The 21,183-nt window shown below is 47.2% G+C and overlaps 1 protein-coding gene across 9 annotated transcripts in view; it reads right to left on the reverse strand.

Annotated features, from left to right (window-relative positions):
- Window positions 1-21,183, reverse strand: part of PCM1 (pericentriolar material 1) — a 528,103-nt gene that overhangs the window by 403,246 nt on the left and 103,674 nt on the right. Inside the window, exon 2 of one of the 9 annotated variants that reach the window (XM_063920819.1) lies at window positions 5,632-5,767. The exons of the other annotated variants lie outside the window; for them this stretch is intronic. The gene's annotated coding sequence lies outside the window, so the exon portion shown is untranslated. The remainder of the gene's footprint in view (window positions 1-5,631; window positions 5,768-21,183) is intronic. 9 annotated transcript variants of the gene reach the window in all.

Below are 21,183 nucleotides of genomic sequence, written 5' to 3' on the forward strand. Positions count from 1 at the left end.
CACAGCTATTGCCTGCGGATCTCTTGACCTGGCGCAATACCTGTCCAGTTTTTTGTTGAGGCGAGACGCCATCATGTCCACCATTGGTCTTTCCCAACGGGTTACCAGCATGTGGAAGACTTCTGGATGAAGTCCCCACTCTCCCGGGTGAAGATCGTGTCTGCTGAGGAAGTCTGCTTCCCAGTTGTCCACTCCCGGGATGAACACTGCTGACAGTGCTATCACATGATTCTCTGCCCAGCGAAGAATCCTTGCAGCTTCTGCCATTGCACTCCTGCTTCTTGTGCCGCCCTGTCTGTTCACATGGGCGACTGCCGTGATGATGTCCGACTGGATCAACACCGGTTTTCCCTGAAGCAGAGGTTCTGCCTGGCTTAGAGCATTGTATATTGCTCTTAGTTCCAGAATGTTTATGTGAAGAGACGTTTCCAGGCTCGTCCATACTCCCTGGAAGTTTCTTCCTTGTGTGACTGCTCCCCAGCCTCTCAGGCTGGCGTCCGTGGTCACCAGGATCCAATCCTGTATGCCGAATCTGCGGCCCTCCAATAGATGAGGACTCTGCAACCACCACAGAAGAGACACCCTTGTCCTTGGAGACAGGGTTATCCGTAGGTGCATCTGAAGATGCGACCCTGACCATTTGTCCAACAGATCCCTTTGGAAAATTCTTGCGTGGAATCTGCCGAATGGAATTGCTTCGTAAGAAGCCACCATTTTTCCCAGGACTCTTGTGCATTGATGTACAGACACCTTTCCTGGTTTTAGGAGGTTCCTGACAAGGTCGGATAACTCCTTGGCTTTTTCCTCCGGGAGAAAAACCTTTTTCTGAACCGTGTCCAGAATCATCCCTAGGAACAGAAGACGAGTTGTCGGCATTAACTGGGATTTTGGAATATTCAGAATCCACCCGTGCTGTTTTAGCACTTCTTGAGACAGTGCTAATCCCATCTCTAGCTGTTCTCTGGACCTCGCCCTTATTAGGAGATCGTCCAAGTATGGGATAATTAATATGCCTTTTCTTCGAAGAAGAATCATCATCTCGGCCATTACCTTTGTAAAGATCCGAGGTGCCGTGGACAATCCGAACGGCAGCGTCTGAAACTGATAGTGACAGTTTTGTACAACGAACCTGAGGTACCCCTGGTGTGAGGGGTAAATTGGAACGTGGAGATACGCATCCTTGATGTCCAAGGATACCATAAAGTCCCCCTCTTCCAGGTTCGCTATCACTGCTCTGAGTGACTCCATCTTGAACTTGAACTTCTTTATGTACAGGTTCAAGGACTTCAGATTTAGAATAGGCCTTACCGAGCCATCCGGCTTCGGTACCACAAAAAGAGTGGAATAATACCCCTTCCCTTGTTGTAGAAGAGGTACCTTGACTATCACCTGCTGAGAGTACAGCTTGTGAATGGCTTCCAAAACCGTCTCCCTTTCGGAGGGGGACGTTGGTAAAGCAGACTTCAGGAAACGGCGAGGTGGATCTGTCTCTAATTCCAACCTGTACCCTTGAGATATTATCTGCAGGATCCAGGGATCTACCTGCGAGTGAGCCCACTGCGCGCTGTAATTTTTGAGACGACCGCCCACCGTCCCCGAGTCCGCTTGAGAAGCCCCAGCGTCATGCTGAGGCTTTTGTAGAAGCCGGGGAGGGCTTCTGTTCCTGGGAAGGAGCTGCGTGTTGCTGTCTCTTCCCTCGACCTCTGCCTCGTGGCAGATATGAATAGCCCTTTGCTCTCTTATTTTTAAAGGAACGAAAGGCGCTGCGGTTGAAAAGTCGGTGCCTTTTTCTGTTGGGGAGTGACTTGAGGTAGAAAGGTGGATTTCCCGGCTGTAGCCGTGGCCACCAAATCTGATAGACCGACTCCAAATAACTCCTCCCCTTTATACGGCAAAACTTCCATATGCCGTTTTGAATCCGCATCGCCTGTCCACTGTCGCGTCCATAAAGCTCTTCTGGCCGAAATGGACATAGCACTTACCCGTGATGCCAGTGTGCAGATATCCCTCTGTGCATCACGCATATAAAGAAATGCATCCTTTATTTGTTCTAACGACAGTAAAATATTGTCCCTGTCCAGGGTATCAATATTTTCAATCAGGGACTCTGACCAAACTACCCCAGCACTGCCCATCCAGGCAGTCGCTACAGCTGGTCGTAGTATAACACCTGCATGTGTGTATATACTTTTTTGGATATTTTCCATCCGCCTATCTGATGGATCTTTAAGTGCGGGCGTCTCAGGAGAGGGTAACGCCACTTGTTTAGATAAGCGTGTTAGCGCCTTGTCCACCCTAGGAGGTGTTTCCCAGCGCTCCCTAACCTCTGGCGGGAAAGGGTATAATGCCAATAATTTCTTTGAAATTATCAGCTTTTTATCAGGGGCAACCCACGCTTCATTACACACGTCATTTAATTCTTCTGATTCAGGAAAAACTATAGGTAGTTTTTTCATACCCCACATAATACCCTGTTTAGTGGTACCTGTAGTATCAGCTAAATGTAACGCCTCCTTCATTGCCAAAATCATATAACGTGTGGCCCTACTGGAAAATACGGTTGAATCGTCACCGTCACCACTGGAGTCAGTGCCTGCGTCTGGGTCTGTGTCGACCGACTGAGGCAAAGGGCGTTTCACAGCCCCTGACGGTGTTTGAGTCGCCTGGACAGGCACTAATTGATTGTCCGGCCGCCTCATGTCGTCAAACGACTGCTTTAGCGTGTTGACACTATCCCGTAGTTCCATAAATAAAGGCATCCATTCTGGTGTCGACTCCCTAGGGGGTGACATCCTCATATTTGGCAATTGCTCCGCCTCCACACCAATATCGTCCTCATACATGTCGACACACACGTACCGACACACAGCAGACACACAGGGAATGCTCCTAACGAAGACAGGACCCACTAGCCCTTTGGGGAGACAGAGGGAGAGTTTGCCAGCACACACCAAAAGCGCTATATATATATCAGGGATAGCCTTATAATAAGTGCTCCCTTATAGCTGCTTTGTTATATCAAAATATCGCCATAAATTTGCCCCCCCCCCTCTCTGTTTTACCCTGTTTCTGTAGTGCAGTGCAGGGGAGAGACTTGGGAGCCGTCCTGACCAGCGGAGCTGTGAGAGGAAATGGCGCCGTGTGCTGAGGAGATAGGCCCCGCCCCTTTTCTGGCGGGCTCGTCTCCCGCTATTTAGAAAAATCAGGCAGGGGTTAAATATCTCCATATAGCCTCTAGGGGCTATATGTGAGGTATTTTTAGCCTTTATAGGTATTCATTTGCCTCCCAGGGCGCCCCCCTCCCAGCGCCCTGCACCCTCAGTGACTGCCGTGTGAAGTGTGCTGAGAGGAAAATGGCGCACAGCTGCAGTGCTGTGCGCTACCTTTAGAAGACTGCAGGAGTCTTCAGCCGCCGATTCTGGACCTCTTCTGACTTCAGCATCTGCAAGGGGGCCGGCGGCGCGGCTCCGGTGACCATCCAGGCTGTACCTGTGATCGTCCCTCTGGAGCTTGATGTCCAGTAGCCAAGAAGCCAATCCATCCTGCACGCAGGTGAGTTGACTCCTTCTCCCCTCAGTCCCTCGCTGCAGTGATCCTGTTGCCAGCAGGAATCACTGTAAAATAAAAAACCTAGCTAAACTTTCTCTAAGCAGCTCTTTAGGAGAGCCACCTAGATTGCACCCTTCTCGGCCGGGCACAAAAATCTAACTGGAGTCTGGAGGAGGGTCATAGGGGGAGGAGCCAGTGCACACCACCTGATCTGAAAAAGCTTTACTTTTTGTGCCCTGTCTCCTGCGGAGCCGCTATTCCCCATGGTCCTTTCAGGAACCCCAGCATCCACTAGGACGATAGAGAAACATACCCTAAAGACATTACAGCTATTAGAAAAAAACATTCAGATGTTACAGAGATCTCGTTTTAGAAAACTATTCACTCACATTCTAGCCCTAATAGGACTTCTTATAGAGTGGGAGATAGCATTGCTAAAAAGCATTTCGGATTTGCGGTACAAAATATACATAGGTATTTGCGGTGGTTACTAAACTTCTGGATTTCTTACTACAGAAGTACACTAGTGTACTAAGAAGTATTGTAGTGTACAGTTAGTATAAGAACAATGACCAGGTAAGAGACCAGATAATTATTGATGATTCAGTTTCGATTACAATGGGTAACTTCCATTCCATGTTCGATAAAGATACGTTATAATATATCATCTTGCAATTACATGGTTAGAAAAGCTGGGATGCCAATGAGCCTTTTCAGAAAACATAATTATCAGCAATTAGAATATACTGTTTTACTGCACAAATCTCCATGTCAGCCATTACCAATGGTTACAACAAAGAAAATATTTTGACTAAGTCATAATATCATAAACCAGCTGGAAACCAAAAATAAAATAAAATAAACACTGGAGTTTAGGCGTGGTTCAGCCTATGACACACCTTACTGTCCTGCTGCTTGCTGGCAACACATCAGGAGCGCCACAAGCAGAGGGGAAGGTCCCTAAACTCCAGTAATTATATATTTAGAAGTCAGTAACAAAATGTGTTGGTTGAACCTGCCATACACACCAGCACTGGCATTTGGAGTGCAGCTGTCCGAGCGGGTGTATATACCGTACATCCACCACTGCAAGCAGTCGGCTTCCCGCTGATACTCGCATCTATAACACTAAGCACGGGAGAACAGATTGGTGTACACCACGCCATCTGGATCCCAGTGGTAGAAAGTAGGGCAACACAAGGATAGTTACTGGTTGATACATCTCTACTCATTGACAGTGACTGAGACACTCCCCATACCACCCTAAATGGGCTGTAAACATGGTCGGGGCTAGGGCATAGGAACCTTCTGTAAACTATAGATTTGCGCCCTTATTCCAATATTTGTTAAAAAGACAGCGCCAGCAAACAAACAAAAAAAGGCGTGGTCTCACAAGGAAGGGGCATGTCAACACAATAGTACCCCCAATTAAAATGATGCCACACAGTAGCATAATCTTTTTCACATTACACATAGTAGTTACCCTTATTCACATCACGACACACAGTAGTTCCCCTTATTCATGTTACATCACACAGAAGTGCCCCTTATTAATGTTGCATGCATAGTAGTATCCCTTATACACATTACGTCACACAGCAGTGCCCCTTACACACAATGTCTACAGTAGTGCCCCATATACATTTAAGGGCCGATTCAATGGTTATCGTGGCCGCCACAAGAGGGCGCCAACGGCATTAATTCAATTGTTATGCCGTTTGGGCGGCCAGTGGCTGCGGAGGACACTTTTTTTTTTTAGCAGCCTCCTGAGATACTAGAAAAAAAACTGTTGAAATTGCGCACTTTGGCCGGTAGTTTAGACGCCCAGAGCAGGAAGTTTAGACAGGTTTAGCAGTTTGAGAAGGCTAAACCCGGTCTGTTTGGGCGCAACATGTGCTTTGAGCATGGGTGTCCAACACAACTGAATTATGACAATTGTTTGGGTGTCTAAAAAGTCCCTGCCAGAAACTGTGTGTTAGCGACTATCTAAGTAACTAGCAATGGCTAACAGAGCTTCTGCTTATGAAGCAAAAAGGATGCATGTAGGTTATACCCCTTTTAGATTAAAATGTTGGGTCGTACCTGGGATTTTGTATATGATTTCAACATGGGTGAGACCCCTCTGAGACTGGCGACAGGACCTGGCTTATTATCAGGTTGGAAACGTCACTGCTCGTGTCTGCAGTGCCGGCGCATGGAGAGGAGATCACTAATGGATCTGTAGGTGAGACAACAAGAACGGTATTTTCAATTCCAAATATAGCCAGTTGTTTTGTAAGTGTACTTGGAGACACTGCAAGGCTGAAAGGCAGACCGGGTCATTGGAATAGTTGTCCCATGATCAAAATCTAAAGAAACCTTCTGTGATGAACTGCAACATGAAAAGTAAGCATCTTGAAGATCTATGGATGCAAGGAAAGGAATCACTAACTCCATGGAAAACTCAGTCATTGACAAATTTGTGGTGTCTCATCAGGTTCAGAATAGTTCTTAAACACTTAACTGGCAAGGTCAGATCACGTGTGTCCCCCAATCTTTGTCGAGGAGATATGTTCTGCAGATGTGCATAATATAATACTTAACTATATTAAATAAAAAAACTAAACAATTTTATGAATGTTTTTGAAGGGAAAAATAGTCAGTCAGTTAATGGTTATGCATCCTGAGGTCTTTTTGACAAGCATTAGCCTGGGGGGGAAAAAAACAAAAACAAAAACCTTTGCCTTTCGGATCTGAATGAAGTGGGGGAAATTATTGGCCTTTCATTAAAGTTTGTAGATGGTTCTGCAAAGCCTCTTACTCCGAGGGGTCCTGGAATATAAGAAGAGATTTCCTTTGGTTTCTATTGAAACGATCCTATATCCGTCCAAGGGGATGGGTTCTGATGGAAGTTATTGTTGGGTAATCTAATTTTGCCAAAGAAACCCACAATGAAAGCTTTTACTCTTGAAAGCACTAAAACGGTATATACAGGTTGAGTATCCCATATCCAAATATTCCGAAATACGGAATATTCCGAAATACGGACTTTTTTTGAGTGAGACTGAGATAGTGAAACCTTTGATTTCTGATGGCTCAATGTACACAAACTTTGTTTAATACACAAAGTTATTAAAAATATTGTATTAAATGACCTTCTGGCTGTGTGTATAAGGTATATATGAAACATAAATGAATTGTGTGAATGTACACACACTTTGTTTAATGCACAAAGTTATTACAAATATTGGCTAAAATGACCTTCAGGCTGTGTGTATAAGGTGTAAATGTAACATAAATGCATTCTGTGCTTAGACTTAGGTCCCATCACCATGATATCTCACTATGGTATGCAATTATTCCAAAATACGGAAAAATCCCATATCCAAAATACCTCTGGTCCCAAGCATTTTGGATAAGGGATACTCAACCTGTATATATATTTTTTATTTTTCTACTGGTTGTATTGCTTACCTTGTTAATAGCATCCAGCATCTTTGAATTCAGCGCCAGCTTTTATGTAATTTAATCTTTACTAAGGGGAGTATTCAATAAGGTTGCGGCACGTTTCAATATTTTTTTATGGTGAATGGGGATTCATTCCATTCAATAGCAGGGCTGTTTTTTCGACTAGGTGAAAAATTCGGAAGGAGCAAAAAATAAGAATTTACTTACCGATAATTCTATTTCTCGGAGTCCGTAGTGGATGCTGGGGTTCCTGAAAGGACCATGGGGAATAGCGGCTCCGCAGGAGACAGGGCACAAAAAGTAAAGCTTTTCCAGATCAGGTGGTGTGCACTGGCTCCTCCCCCTATGACCCTCCTCCAGACTCCAGTTAGGTACTGTGCCCGGACGAGCGTACACAATAAGGGAGGATTTTGAATCCCGGGTAAGACTCATACCAGCCACACCAATCACACCGTACAACTTGTGATCTAAACCCAGTTAACAGTATGATAACAAAAGGAGCCTCTGAAAGACGGCTTCCTACAACAATAACCCGATTTTTGTAACAATAACTATGTACAAGTATTGCAGAATAATCCGCACTTGGGATGGGCGCCCAGCATCCACTACGGACTCCGAGAAATAGAATTATCGGTAAGTAAATTCTTATTTTCTCTATCGTCCTAGTGGATGCTGGGGTTCCTGAAAGGACCATGGGGATTATACCAAAGCTCCCAAACGGGCGGGAGAGTGCGGATGACTCTGCAGCACCGAATGAGAGAACTCCAGGTCCTCTTTTGCCAGGGTATCAAATTTGTAAAATTTTACAAACGTGTTCTCCCCCGACCACGTAGCTGCTCGGCAGAGTTGTAATGCCGAGACCCCTCGGGCAGCCGCCCAAGATGAGCCCACCTTCCTTGTGGAATGGGCATTTACATATTTTTTGCTGTGGCAAGCCTGCCACAGAATGTGCAAGCTGAATTGTACTACAAATCCAACGAGCAATAGTCTGCTTAGAAGCAGGAGCACCCAGCTTGTTGGGTGCATACAGGATAAACAGCAAGTCAGATTTCCTGACTCCAGCCGACCTGGAAACTATATTTTCAGGGCCCTGACAACATCCAGCAACTTGGAGTCCTCCAAGTCCCTAGTAGCCGCAGGCACCACAATAAGCTGGTTCAGGTGAAACGCTGACACCACCTTAGGGAGAAACTGGGGACGAGTCCACAGCTTTGCTCTGTCCGAATGGACAATCAGATATGGCTTTGTGAGATAAAGCCGCCAATTCTGACACTCGCCTGGCCGAGGCCAGGACCAACAGCATGGTCACTTTCCATGTGAGATATATCAAATCCACAGATTTGAGTTGTGTAAAACAATGTGATTTTAGGAATCCCAAACTACGTTGAGATCGCCCAGTGCCACTGGAGACATCAAAAAGGGGTTGTATATGCAGTACTCCCTTAACAACTTCTGGACCTCAGGAACTGAAGCCAATTTCTTTCTGGAAGAAAATCGACCGGTCGAAATTTGAACCTTAATGGACCCCAATTTGAGACCCATATACACTCCTGCTTGCAGGAAATGTAGGAATTAACCTAGTTGAAATTCTTCCGTGGAGCCTTCCTGGCCTCACACCATGGAACATATTTTCACCTAAGCGGTGATAATGTTGTGCGGTCACCTCCTTCCTGGCTCTGACCAGGGTAGGGATGACCTCTTCCGGAATGCCTTTTTCCCTTAGGATCCGGCGTTCACCCGCCCTGGCGTCAACGCAGCTGCGGTAAGTCATGGAACAGACATGATTCTTGCTGAATCAAGATCCTTTCTAGTATCTCTTGAAGTTCCGGGTACCAAGTTCTTCTTGGCCCAAACCGGAACCACGAGTATAGTTCTTACTCCTCTCCTTCCTATCATTCTCCATACACTGGGTATGAAAGGCAGAGGAGGGAACACATACACCGACTGGTACACCCACGGTGTTACCAGAGCGTCCCAGCTATTGCCTGAGGGTCTCTAGACCTGGCGCTTCATGTGGGACGCCATCATAACCACCTTTGGTCTTTCCCAACGGTTTACAAACATGTGGAAACTTCCAGATGAAGTTCCCACTTTTCCGGGTGGAATTCATTTATGCTGAGGAAATCTTCCTAGTTGTCCACTCCCGGAATGAACACTGCTGACAGTGTTATCACATGATCTTTCGCCCAGCGAAGAATCCTTGCTGTCATTGCCCTCCTGCTTCTTGTGCCGCCCCGTCTGTTTACGTGGGCGACTGCCATGATGATGTCCTACTGGATCAGCACCGGTTGACTTTGAAGCAGAGGTCTTCCTAGGCTCAGAGCATCATAAATTGCCCTTAAGCTCCAGTATATTCATGTGGAGAAAAATCTCCAGACTTGACCACACTTCCTTGGAAATTTCTTCCTTGTGTGACTGTTCCCCAGCCTCTCAGGCTGGCATCCGTGGTCACCAGAACACAGTCCTGAATGCTGAATGTGCTGCCCTCTAGAAGATAAGCACTCTGCAGCCCCCACAGAAGAGACACCCTTGTCCTTGGAGACAGGGTTATCCGCTGATGCATCTGAAGATGCGATCCGGACCATTCGTCCAGCAAATCCCCCTGAAAAGTTTTTGCGTGAGATCCGCCGAATGGAATCGCTTCGTAAGAAGCCACCATTTTTCCCAGGACTCCTGTGCATTGATGCACTGATACTTGGCCTGGATTTAGGAGGTTTCTGACTAGGTCGGATAACTCCCTGGCTTTCCCCTCCAGGAGAAATACCTCTTTCTGGACTATGCCCAGAATCATTCCTAGGAACAGCAGACGTATCATCGGAAAACAGCTGCGATTTTTGGAATATTTAGAATCCACTCGTGCTGTCGTAGAACTACTTTAGATAGTTCTTTTCCGACCTCCAACTGTTCTCTGGAAACTTGTCCCTTTCAGGATATCGTCCAAGTAAGGGATAATTTAGATGCCTTTCTTCTTTTAAGAATCATCTTTTCGGCCATTACCTTGGTAAAGGCCCGGGGTGCCGTGGATAATTCAACGGCAGCGTCTGAAACTGATATTGACAGTTCTGTATCACGAACCAGAGGTACCCTTGTTGAGAAGGGCAAATTTGGACATGGAGGTAATCCTTGATGTCCAGGGACACTATATAGTCCCCTTTTTTCCGGTTCTCTATCACTGCTCTGAGTGACTCCATCTTGATTTGAACCTTTTTATGTAAGTGTTCAAAGATTTCAGATTTAGACTATGTCTCACCAAGCCGTCTGGCTTCAGTACCACAATATAGTGTGGAGGACTAATACCCTTTTCCTTGTTGTAGGAGGGGTACTTTGATTATCACCTGCTGGAAATACAGCTTGTGAATATTTTTCCAATACTGCCTCCTTGTCGGAGGGAGCCGTTGGTAAAGCAGGCGTCAGGAACCTGCGAGGAAAAAATGTCTCGACTCTCCAATCTGTACCCCCGGGATAATACTTGTATGATCTAGGGGTCAACTTGCGAGTGATCCCACTGCGCGCTGAGACTCTTGAGACTACCCCCCCACTGGTGGAGGGCTTCTTTTCCTGGGAAGGGGCTGCCTGCTGCAGTCTACTTCCCTTTCCTCTATGTCTGGGCAGATATGACTGGCCTTTTGCCCGCTTGCCCACATGGGAACGGAAGGATTGAGGCTGAAAAGACAGTGTCTTTTTCTGCTGAGATGTAACTTGGGGTAAAAAGGTTGGATTTCCCAGCTGTGGCCGTGGCCCCCAGGTCCGACGGACCGACCCCAAATAACTCCTTCCCTTTATACGGCAATACTTCCATGTGCCGTAAGGGATCTGTATCACCTGACCACTGTCGTGTCCATGACATCTTCTGGGAGATATGGACAACGCACTTATCTTGATGCCAGAGTGCAAATATCCCTCTGTGCATCTCGCATACATATATATAGAATGCATCCTATTAAATGCTCTATATCAATAAAATATTTTTAGTCAGGGAATTCGACCAAGCCAACCCAGCACTGCATCTCCAGGCTGATGGCGATCGCTGGTCGCAGTATAACCACCGTCTGTGTGTATATACTTTTTAGGATATTTTTCCAGCTGCCTATCAGCTGGCTCCTTGAGGGCGGCCGTATTTGGAGACGGTAACGCCACTTGATAAGCGTGTGAGCGCCTTATCCACCCTAATGGGTGTTTCCCAACGCGCCCTAACTTCTGGCGGGAAAAGGTATAACGCCAATATTTGCTATCGGGGTAAACCCACGCATCATCACACACTTCATTTTATTTTATCTGATTCAGGAAAAACTACAGGTAGTTTTTTCACTTCCACATAATACCCTTTTTTGTGGTACTTGTAGTATCAGAAATATGTAACAGCTCCTTCATTGCCCTTAACGTGTGGCCCTAATGAGGAATACGTTTGTTTATTCACCGTCGACACTGGATTCAGTGTCCGTGTCTGTGTCTGTGTCGACCGACTGAGGTAAATGGGCGTTTTTTTATAAAAAACCCTTGACGGTGTTTCTGAGACGCCTGGACCGTTACTAATTGTTTGTCGGCCGTCTCATGTCGTCAACCGACCTTGCAGCGTGTTGACATTCTCACGTAATTCCCTAAATAAGCCATCCATTCCGGTGTCGACTCCCTAGAGAGTGACATCACCATTACAGGCAATTTCTCCGCCTCCTCCAGCATCGTCCTCATACATGTCGACACACACCACACACACCTGGAATGCTCTGACAGAGGACAGGACCCCACTAGCCCTTTGGAGAGACAGAGGGAGAGTTTGCCAGCACACACCAAAAAACGCTATAATTACATAGGGACAACCTTATATAAGTGTTTCTCCCTAATAGCATCTTTATATATATATTTATATCGCCAATTTGTGCCCCCCCTCTCTGTTTAAACCCTGTTTCTGTAGTGCAGTGCAGGGGAGAGCCTGGGAGCCTTCTCTCCAGCCTTTCTGTGAGAGAAAAAATGGCGATGTGTGCTGAGGAGATAGGCCCCGCCCCTTTTACGGCGGGCTCGTCTCCCGCTCTTTAGTGAAGTTTGGCAGGGGTTAAATATCTCCATATAGCCTCTGGGGGCTATATGCGAGGTATTTTTAGCCAGTATATAGGTTTACATTTGCCTCCCAGGGCGCCCCCCCCCAGCGCCCTGCACCCTCAGTGACAGCGTGTGAAGTGTGCTGAGAGGAAAATGGCGCACAGCTGCAGTGCTGTGCGCTACCTTTAGAAGACTGTCAGAGTCTTCAGCCGCCGATTCTGGACCTCTTCTAACTTCAGCATCTGCAAGGGGGCCGGCGGCGCGGCTCCGGTGACCATCCAGGCTGTACCTGTGATCGTCCCTCTGGAGCTAATGTCCAGTAGCCAAGAAGCCAATCCATCCTGCACGCAGGTGAGTTCACTTCTTCTCCCCTCAGTCCCTCGTTGCAGTGATCCCGTTGCCAGCAGGACTCACTGTAAAATAAAAAACCTAAGCTAAACTTTCTCTAAGCAGCTCTTTAGGAGAGCCACCTAGATTGCACCCTTCTCGGCCGGGCACAAAAATCTAACTGGAGTCTGGAGGAGGGTCATAGGGGGAGGAGCCAGTGCACACCACCTGATCTGGAAAAGCTTTACTTTTTGTGCCCTGTCTCCTGCGGAGCCGCTATTCCCCATGGTCCTTTCAGGAACCCCAGCATCCACTAGGACGATAGAGAAAAACATTTGAATTAGTGCATCCACTAGTTTTCGCACTAGCACCGGCTGACTTTAAGGTATTTTTCACCAATGCCTTTTTCGCTAATATAAAAAAAAAAGTGAAAAGGCATTGGTGAAAATGGCCCGCAATTGAATAAGCAGTGAGGTTAATTCAATAGCTCCAAAATCAGAGCTAACTGAATACCCCCCTGTGTCTTTAACCATTTGATGTACTGGAAAACTGTTTCTACAACCGCATTCATCAAAAAGTAATATTTGAGTCTGCATGGATGTTGTACCCGGATACCTCTTCATGACTCATACCAAAAATACAAACAATGACGCTTATCAGTATAAGCGACCAGTCTGGTTTTCTCCTTGGATATGGTCAATTCATAGGGCCTTGTTTCAAAAAAAAATAAAAAAAAAATAGTATAATGCTGGGTACACATTAGACGATATGTTCCACGAGTAATGAAAACAGGATTTTAATTACCTACCGGTAAATACTATTCTCGTAGTCCATAGAGGATGCTGGGGTCCACATTAGTACCATGGGGTATAGACTGGTCCACTAGGAGCCATTGGCACTTTAAGAGTTTGAGAGTGTGGGCTGGCTCCTCCCTCTATTCCCCTCCTACCAGACTCAGTCTAGAAACCGTGCCCGAGGAGACGGACATCTACGAGTGAAGGATTTTACACAGATAGTGGCGAGATTCACACCAGCTCACACACAAGGCAAACCAAGCTAACTAGCTTGAAACATCAGCAATGGCTGAATAAGATTACTTACCAAGTAACAAAACGGTACTCAACCTAGAACTAAGCAATACTGAACTAAATAACCACTGCAGGATAACGTAGCGCTGGGTGGGCGCACAGCATCCTCTACGGACTACGAGGAAAGGATTTAACGGTAGGTAATTAAAATCCTATTTTCTCTTACGTCCTAAAGGATGCTGGGGTCCACATTAGTACCATGGGGATGTACCAAAGCTCCCAGAACGGGAGGGAGCGCGCAGAGGCTCCTGCAGAACTGATTGACCAAACTTCAGGCCCTCAGAGGCCAAAGTATAGAACTTGTAGAACTTAGTGAACGTGTTCAACCCCGACCAAGTAGCAGCTCGGCAGAGTTGTAATGCCAAGACACCACGGAAGAACCCACCTTACGATTAGAGTGGGCCTTAACAGACGTAGGACACAGCAAGCCTGCCATAAAATATGCATGCTGGATAGTGAACCTGATCCAGCGAGAGATCGTCTGCTTAGAAGCAGGACACCCAATTTTCTTGGGATAATACAGGACAGAGAGTCCGATTTTCTGTAACGAGCAGTACTCCTCATATAGATCTTTAGAGTCCTTACAAAATCTAAGGACTTTGATGAAATTGAGGAGTCCGTTGCAATTGGCACCACAATAGGTTTGTTGATATGAAATGTCAACACAGCCTTCGGAAGAAATTGCTGACGTGTCCGAAGCTCAGCTCTATCTTCATGAAAGATCAAGTATGGGCTTTTACATGACAAAGCCCCCAACTCCGACACACGTCTAGCAGAAGCTAAGGCCAACAAAGTGACAGCCTTCCACATGAGAAACTTGACCTCAACCTCCTGTAGAGGTTCAAACCAGTCCTACTGGAGGAACTGTAATACCACATTAAGATCCCAGGGCGCAGTAGGCGGCACAAAGGGAGGTTGGATATGCAGAACCTCCTTCAAAAAGGTCTGAACCTCAGGGAGGGCAGCCAATTGTTTCTGGAAGCAATTGGATAGGGCCGAAATTTGGACCTTTATGGATCCTAACATCAGGCCCATATCCACACCTGCTTGCAGGAAGAGGAGAAAAAGTCCCAGTTGAAACTCTTCGGAATGGCCTTCCGAGCTAGTATCTGGCGTTCAACCTCCATGCCGTCAAACGTAGCCGTGGTAAGTCTTGATAGGCGAACAGCCCCTGCTGCAGCAGGTCCTCCCGAAGAGGAAGAGGCCTCAGCTCTTCTAGCCGTAGATCCGTGTACCAAGCCCTTCTTGGCCAGTCCGGAGCAATGAGGATTGTCTGAACTCTTGTTCTCCTTATGATTTTGAGAACTCTTGGAATGAGCAAAAGTGGAGGAAACACGTACACCCACGAAGTCACTAGGGCATCCACCGCCACTGCTTGTGGGTCCCTCGACCTGGAACAATACGGCCGAAGCTTCTTGTTGAGATGAGAGGCCATCATGTCGATCTGGGGTACGTCCCAACGATCTGTTACCTCCTTGAACACCTCCAGATGGAGACCCCACACACCTGGATGGAGATCGTGTTTCCTGAGGAAGTCCGCTTCCCAGTTGTTTACTCCCGAAATGAAGATTGCTCACAGCGCCAACGTGTGTTTTTCTGCCCAGAGGATGATTGTTACCTCTGACATTACAGCTCTGCTCTTCGTTCCCCCCTGCCGGTTGATGTAAGCCACTGTCGTTACTTTGTCCGACTGTACCTGAATGGCCCAATTTCTCAAAAGATGAGCCGCTTGGAGAAAACAGTTGTAGACGGCTCTTAGTTCCAGAATGTTTATCGGCAGGTTGGCTTCCAGACTTGACCACATTCCTTGGAAGGTTTCCCCTTGAGTGACTGCGCCCCAGCCCCGGAGACTTGCATCCGTGGTTAGAAGGATCCAGTCCTGAATTCAGGAACCTGCGGCCCTCCAGAAGATGAGGTAATTGCAGACACCAGAGGAGTGAAATCCTGGCCTTTGGCGACAGACGTATTCTCTGGTGCATATGTAGATGGGATCCCGACCACTTGTCCAGGAGATCCAGTTGGAAGGACCAAGCATGAAACCTCCCGTACTGCAGAGCCTCGTAAGAGGCCACCATCTTCCCCAGAAGGCAAATGGACTGATGAACTGACACCCGGCCTGGCTTCAGGACATCCCGGACCATTGTTTGTATCACCAACGCTTTTTCCTCTGGAAGAAACACCCTATGCACTTCCGTGTCGAGGATCATTCCCAGAAAGGACAACCACCTGGTTGGTTCCAAACGTGATTTTTGAAGATTCAGGATCCAACCATGTTCCCTGAGAAGCTGGGTCGTGAGAGCTATGGACCGTAACAGCTTTTCCTTGGACAATGCCTTTATCAGCAGATTTATTATTATTATTATCCTTTATTTATATGGTGCCACAAGGGTTCCGCAGCGCCCAATTACAGAGTACATATGCACATAGTCAAAACAGGAAAACAGTGACTTACAGTTGAAGACAATATAGGACAAGTACAGGGTAACTAAGCATAACTACACTAGTAAACAACAGAGATAAGTTCCAAGGTGGCCAAAAAACTACAGGATTTGGGCAGCTGAGGATAATTAAAGTAAGAAAAGGATAAGCACATGAGGGAAGAGGGCCCTACTCGTGAGAGCTTACATTCTAAGGGGAGGGGTGGACAGACAGGGGTGACACAGATGGGGTACATAGAGAACGTGGAACAGAGGGTTAGAATGAGATTTGGCTGGGTTTGGTGAAGAAGTGGATTTTGAGAGCCCGTTTGAAGTTTTGTAGAGAGGTGGAGAGTCTGAGGGGGAGAGGTAAAGAATTCCAGAGAAAGGGAGCAGCACGTGAAAAATCTTAGGAGATAGGAGTGGGAGGTAGTAATCCGAGGACAGGAGAGTCGGCGTGCATTAGCAGAGCGAAGAGGATGGGTGGGAGTGTAAAGGGAGGTAAGGTCAGAAATGTAAATGGGAGAGGAGTGGGTGAGGGCTTTGTAAGCGGGTGTGAGAAGTTTGAATTGGATTCTGAAAGGGTAGGGAAGCCAGTGAAGGGCTTGTAGGAGAGGGGAGGTGGACGCAGTGCGTTTGGTGAGGAAGATGAACCAGGCAGCAGCATTGAGGATAGATTGGAGTGGAGCGAGGTAATTGTCAGGGAGGCCAGTTAAGAGGAGATTACAGTAGTCCAGTCTGGAAATAATCAGTGAGTGAATAATGATCTTAGTGGCATCCTGGGTTGAGAAAAGGTCTGATTCTGGAAATGTTTTTGAGATGAAAATGACAGGTTTGTGAGAGGTGCTGAATGTGTGGTTTGAAGGAGAGGGAGGAGTCAAGGATTACGCCAAGACAGCGTACCTGGGGGCTAGAGGAGATAGTCGTGCCATAAATGGATAATGAGATTATGGGAGGTGAGGTTGTGCGGGAGGGTGGGAAGATGATCAGTTCAGTCTTAGAAATGTTGAGTTTAAGAAAGTGCTGGGACATCCAGGAAGAGATAGCAGAAAGACAGTTGGAGGTACGAGTGAGGAGAGCGGGAGAGAGGTCAGGGGAGGAGAGGTAGATTTGAGTGTCATCAGCATAAAGGTGGTATTGGAAGTTAAAAGAACTAATGAGTTCACCTAAAGAGGACGTATAGAGAGATAAGGAGAGGACCAAGAACAGAGCCTTGGGGGACACCAACAGGTAGTGGAAGTGGGGGGGAGGTAGCATCATGAAAGGAGACAGAAGGAACGATCAGAGAGGTAGGAGGACAGCCAGAAGAGGGCAGTATCACGCAGACCAAGAGAGATCATCCAGATATGGAATTATGTTCACCCCCTGTCTGCGGAGAACCATAATTTCCGCCATCGCCTTGGTGAATACCCTCGGTGCTGTGGAGAGGCCGAATGGGAGGGCCTGGAACTGAAAATGACAGTCCAACAGTGCGAATCGGAGATAAGCTTGATGCTGCAGCCAAATCGGAATGTGGAGGTACGCATCCTTGATATCCAGGAATTCCCCCTCCTCCAGACCTGATATAACTGCCCTTAGAGACTCCATTTTGAACTTGAACTCCCTTAGAAAGGGGTTTAGTGATTTTAAGTTCAGAATGGGCCTGACCGAACCATCCGGTTTCGGAACCACAAAAAGGTTCGAATAGTAACCTTTGTTTTTGCAGCTGAGGAGGGACTGGTACAATAACCTGTGCCTCCACCAACTTCTGAATGGCTCCCTGTAGGGTAGCCCTGTCTGCCGGCAAAGCTGGCAAGCCCAATTTGAAGAACCGGTGAGGCGGGAGATCTTGAAATTCCAGCCGGTACCCCTGGGACACAATATCTAGTACCCAGGGATCCAGGCCGGACGACACCCAGACGTGACTGAAATGTCCGAGTCTCGCCACCACCGGCCCTACCTCCAGGTCGCGCTGTCCACCGTCATGCTGAGTACTTTGGCATATTGGAAGCAGGTTTCTGTTCCTGGGAACCCGCAGCAGCAGGTTTATTGCATTTTGGTCAGCCACCTCTAAACGAAGGTGTTGGACTGTTTGGCAACCCGAAAAGAACTGTGATGCAACTGAAGAAAAAGATTTCTTCGTAGCAGGTGCAGCTGAGGGAAGAAAAGGTGACTTACCCGCTGTAGCCGTTGAGATCCACGCATCCAACGCTTCCGCAAAGAGAGCCTGACTGAACCCAAGTCTTTCATGGATTCCACCATAAAACCTGCAGAATCCTGAATGTTAGGTAAAAACAACTCAACTTCACTTTTATCCATTGTATCCAAATCCTCCAGTAACGTGCCTGACCACTTCACTATAGCTTTGGAAATCCATGCACAGGCAATAGTAGGACGTAGTATCGCCCCTGAAGCCGTGTATATGGATTTGAGAGTAGCATCAATTTTGCGATCAGCCAGCTCCTTTAAGGCGGTGGGATCCTGGGACAGGTAAAACCACCTTTTTCGAGAGTCTGGATACAGGGTGGGTTTTCCCACTTTTTCCTATCCTCCTCAGGGAAGGGGAAAGCATTCAGAACCCTTCCAGGGATCTGGAATTTTTTCTCCAGGTTTACCCAAGCTTTTTCAAAAAATAGCATTTAATTATTTGGACGCAAGGAAGGTTAGCAAAGCTTTCTTATTGTCAGTGAAGCAAGCCTCCTCAACCTGCTCAGGTGTTGTATCAGCAATATTCAACACATCCCTGATAGCCTCCATCATCAACTGCACCCCTTTAGCAAGAGATGCGGCCACACTGAGCACATCCCCATCATCGTCTGACGTCTCAGAATCGGTATCCGTGTCATCTTGCATAATCTGGGCAAGAGTACGTTTATGGGAACCTACAGAAGGGGGTCCTGAGGTAACAGAATCGGATCAAACTGCCATAAAGTTATGTAAAACCTGAGATGCAGATTCATTCTGTGCAACCTAGTAGAAATCTGAGAAATCAAAGATTTGATAGAGGATAACCATTCAAGCTCCCTTGCTGGTACTGCACTAAAAGAGTGCAATCCTGATTACATGGAATGAGATCATCCTGAGGGGACATATCCTCTGTAGCATATGACACAGAGTCCCTGTACATAGCTAACTGGAGACTTCAAACACTCCACACAAACACACACACACACACAGGGGAGGATAGACAGAGTTTCACACCCAAGAATGGCAAGAAAGACAGAGATTGGAGCCAACCCACACACAGCGCTTTCAAGGTATAGGGAGACCCCAACCAGCACTGACTGTGCACCTTAATAGGTAACACAGTCTTTACACAGCCTCCACCCACCCTTCTACAACCCCCTGGTACCGTAAGAGATAGCTGGAGTTGCTCTGGAGGGACTGCACTTCACTGACAGCATTTCTGCAGGCAGGAAAGTGGTGCTGAACGCTGCTGGGCCCGCTCTGAGAAGCTCCGCCCCTTAATGGCGCTGTCTTCCCGCTCTTCATGAGATTATACTTTCCTGAGGATTCATGCTGGCAGGGATCCCGGGACCCTGACAGGCTTAAGAGGACAGTGTAAGGTGTAGGTGCTGGCATAGGGCGCCCCTCACAGCGCCGTACTATGTACCGCTGAGCCCCAGAGCGCAGAAGGTACTGCGCTCCGGGGCTCAGCGGCAACAGGGTATGGAGCGCAGGTAGTACTGCGCTCCATACCCTGTTGCCGCCATGTTCACACCGGCTCCCCGCTGGCTAGGGGAGCCGGTGACCGACTCGCTACAGATCTTCTGGCTCTGTAAGGGGGTGGAGGTATGCTGCTGGGGTGAGCGATCCCCTGTGGCGGGGAACATTCAATGCCCTCAGGAGCTCAGTGTCCTGTCAGCGGAGATGGTGGCTCAGACGCGCAGGGCGGACACTACTCACCCCCTTAGTCCCACGAAGCAGGGAGGCTGTTGCCAGCAGCCTCCCTGTAAAATAATAAACTCTAAAATAAACTTTTACTAAAGAAGCTCTGTAGAGCTCCACTAGCTGTGACCAGCTCCTCTGTGCACATTTTCTAAACAGAGTCTGGTAGGAGGGGCATAGAGGGAGGAGCCAGCCCACACTCTCAAACTCTTAAAGTGCCAATGGCTCCTAGTGGACCAGTCTATAACCCCAGCATCCTCTAGGACAGGCCTGTCCAACCTGCGGCCCTCCAGCTGTTGAGAAACTACACATCCCAGCATGCCCTGACACAGTTTTAGCATTCTCTAACAGCAAAACTGTGTCAGGGCATGCTGGGATATGTAGTTTCACAACAGCTGGAGGGCCGCAGGTTGGACATGCCTGCTCTAGGACGTAAGAGAAAATAATGAAAACATTCAAGAAATAAATATATATATTTCACTTATCTACAATGACCAAACAATATTGTCCCGCAATGGATAGTCCACAGTAATTCAATTTAGTTCCAAAGTACAATATCCACGATCCAATATAAACGTAGCAGAGTTCCAAAAGTGGTAAATACAATCAGAGGTACAATTATTTAAAGCACACGGGGAGCAATTCAATTGCTTTCGCGCCAGATATACCATCTAAATTGCCGGGAGATCATTAGTCACAATTCCCTTTTTATTTTTGTTAGCTAATGGGCAAAACCATGTGCACTGCAGGGGGGGGGGGGGGGGCAGATATTACATGTGCAGAGACAGATTTAGGTGTGGTGTGTTCAAACTGAAATCTAAATTGCAGTGTAAAAATAAAGCAGCCAGTATTTACCCTGCACAAAAACAAAATAGCACACCGAAATCTAACTCTCTCTGCACATGTTACATCTGCCCCCCCTGCTGTACACATTGTTTTGCCCATTAGCTAATAAATTTGCTGCTGCGATCAGGTCTGAATTAGGCCCTATAATTCAATGAGGAACAAAGAATGTAACGTTTCCAGTCTTAAATTGAGCAGATGAGACATTATGCGGAAAATTCAATTGTTTTGGGCACTCGATCTAAACTGGGCACTCCCATCTAAAGCAACTGGAAATTGCAGGGCACAATTAAAATTGTTTTCTTTAGTGTGCTAAACGCGCCCAGAGAGATCAGGTTTGGCCATGTAAAGCGGCTAAACGGGAACATTTCCATGTGTGTACTCAAACGGGTCACTTTTCACGCATTTCAGCTTACTACTCCAGGGTGTGCAAGCTGAAATGCTGGCGCCAGCAACCAATCGTACCCGGACGGAGCTACAATTGAATAGCTCCGCTGGCCGCCAGCAAATGGCGGCCATTGAATTTCCCACAAAAATACTCTGGGGAATTCAATTACTAAGTCCAGGGAGTATTCCTAAAACAGGAACCTGTGAACTAACAGTACACA

Source organism: Pseudophryne corroboree, chromosome 1 (genome assembly GCF_028390025.1).
Source record: "Pseudophryne corroboree isolate aPseCor3 chromosome 1, aPseCor3.hap2, whole genome shotgun sequence".
Lineage (NCBI taxonomy): Eukaryota > Metazoa > Chordata > Amphibia > Anura > Myobatrachidae > Pseudophryne > Pseudophryne corroboree.